This window comes from Hippoglossus stenolepis, chromosome 23 (assembly GCF_022539355.2).
Source record: "Hippoglossus stenolepis isolate QCI-W04-F060 chromosome 23, HSTE1.2, whole genome shotgun sequence".
Lineage (NCBI taxonomy): Eukaryota > Metazoa > Chordata > Actinopteri > Pleuronectiformes > Pleuronectidae > Hippoglossus > Hippoglossus stenolepis.
The window spans coordinates 41,186-43,565 of record NC_061505.1 but is presented as its reverse complement, the minus strand read 5'-3'; the positions used below and the strand labels follow the sequence as shown (position 1 = coordinate 43,565).

At 43.9% G+C, this 2,380-nt stretch overlaps 1 protein-coding gene across 1 annotated transcript in view; it reads right to left on the bottom strand.

Moving 5' to 3' along the window:
- Nucleotides 1–2,380, bottom strand: part of LOC118102964 (L-amino-acid oxidase) — a 24,470-nt gene that overhangs the window by 15,841 nt on the left and 6,249 nt on the right. The window lies entirely within an intron of this gene.

Below are 2,380 nucleotides of genomic sequence, written 5' to 3'. Positions count from 1 at the left end.
CTCCATGTCCCATCTGCCAACACGGAGGAGATCCAGATGTTTTGGCATGACTCTTGGGAGCTGCCTTTATAAACAGGATCAGTTGTATTGTATTTAATGATTATACATAATGAGCTTGTAAAGATCATTTATTTATAGTTTTAAAGTTCCCTGTAAACCGACCTGTGTTTGAAATGCAGATATCGATATAATGATATCTGACACAGGAACACAGAAGCCTCCCATTAAGAACACGCTGGTCCCATTAGCTGAGCTGCTCCCAGTCTTCCCCCCCCGAAGTGGAGATGGAAATTACAGCCCTGCTCGACGGAGCCGAACAAAACAGCGGGGCCCCGCCCCGGAGCTCTGGCTCTAATATGATGGCATCAGAAAGGTGTCGACACTTGGCTGTGGTCCAATGACACATCCAGAATATTTCCTACACGCCCACTTGAGTTGTGTGTGTGTGTGTGTGTGTGTGTGTGTGTGTGTGTGTGTGTGTGTGTGTGTGTGTGTGTGTGTGTGTGTGTGTGTGTGTGTGTGTGTGTGTGTGTGTGTGTGTGTGTGTGTGTGTGTGTGTGTGTTCGGGCTCGGAGCCTGGATCATTGTGTGTTTCCCTGACTGTAACTTTTCTCCTCCTTGACACTGTTGTTGTTTCAGGTTTTGACACTTTGACAAGACGACGGTCCAAACAGAGGCTTAAGCTTCGTGCTGCACAGAGCATCAGGATTAAGACGAAAGTCCAAAGCGCTGCAGCGTCTGTTCGCAGCTGAGGAAACCTGGATCCAGGTTCATGTCACGCTAAAGGATTGTTCAGTCTCCAGCTGTTTGCACGAGACAGATGTTGTTTTACTCCACAGTTCCCTCAATTTCCCTTTCAAGGAGCTAAACAATTGATGTGCATCTCTTTTTCCTCCTCCATGATTCTTAACAGAGATGTTCCAATTCTTTTTTACGTAAACGATTCGGAGAACCAATCGTACGTGTGGTTACTTTAACTATTTTTTCCAAGAGTTTAGAATGAAACATACATTTAATGAAGCCGACAAAAAGTAAATTGCAGTTTTATCTTGATGAAACTTATATACTTTAAAGAAGTAGTATCAGATCTCCTTTCCTGACTCTTGCTTTACGAGGGACACACCAGAGAGAGTTTTTCTTATTGCTCTCTGCTCATATTCTCTATACGTCTTTGAGTTTTAAGTAAATTCAATCTCTGTGCCTCGGAGAGTCAAAGATTGTCGGGATAACAGGCACAAAATTTTAAGTTAACTGAACAAAACAAAGAAGCAAAGGTCATTGTTGGCTCAGTTTGCCTCAGCTGGACGGACATCTTGTGTTCTCACTCAAATCTAAGCCGACAGCATTGAACAGATTTAAGCAAAAGAAGCTCCAAACATATTGAAACCGAGATCATCCCACTGGATGTTGCTGAGCACAAAGGAAAACCCGTATTAGACCGAAGGCATTGTTACCCCGGGTCATTCTCTAAGCTCCAGTGCTTCCCCGCACTATGATGAAATTAATCCCGTTTGTGTGTAAAAAAAAAACTTTTGTGTGTTCGGAATGTAAGCTTCTTATCCGTTGTCTGTGCAGCCGGCCCAGAGCGAGAGCTGCGAATATTCAGGACGTCTGACAATGCAACTCGCTTTACTGGGAGGAAATGTAATCTGCGAAGTTCTGTGAATGGAAACACACCAATTTATACAGCAGTAGTCTCTTATATGGTATCTATATATGTTTTATAGTGGCTTAATTAATGAGGAATTCACAAAAACAACATAAAACAATAATTAATTCAAAATGAAATGCCACTTTTTGGCACGTGTGGTTTTGGTTTGGTTTTGCCCTTCATCACAAGTCGTCGTTCACTTTTTGTCAATGGGGGGGAAGTTGCGCCGAGCGAGCATCACGTACGCCGGCGACGCTCGGCTGGAGTCACTCGCTCCCTCCAGCTGCTGCACAAACACAGTCGGCAGCACACGGAGCAGATGGTGCAGCAGCGGGAAGGTTCATGCGAGTCTATGAGGAAGCAGAAAATGACATTTATAATCTGCGGCCCTTGTTTTTCTCTGTAGCTGTGGCAGGAATCCGGTAGCAGAGGAATACACAGGTTATTTAAACATAAGTAAACTCCTTTACTCTCGCTGGTGGAGTAGTTTGAATTCCTGTTTATTTGTTTCTGTGATTTCTCAGAGAATAATTCATGCATCTTGATGAAGAAACTCTGAATCCAGTGAATTTGAATATGGTTTCACACGGAGACTGTGGGGCCTCGGTGCCCTTCTAGTATTTTGAGATGTGACCGAAGTGGAAGACACTTGAGTATTAGTACAACAAACACTCATTGCACTGTGTAGCTGCAGGTACACGAGGTACATTTCTCCTTTATAGGCCGGGG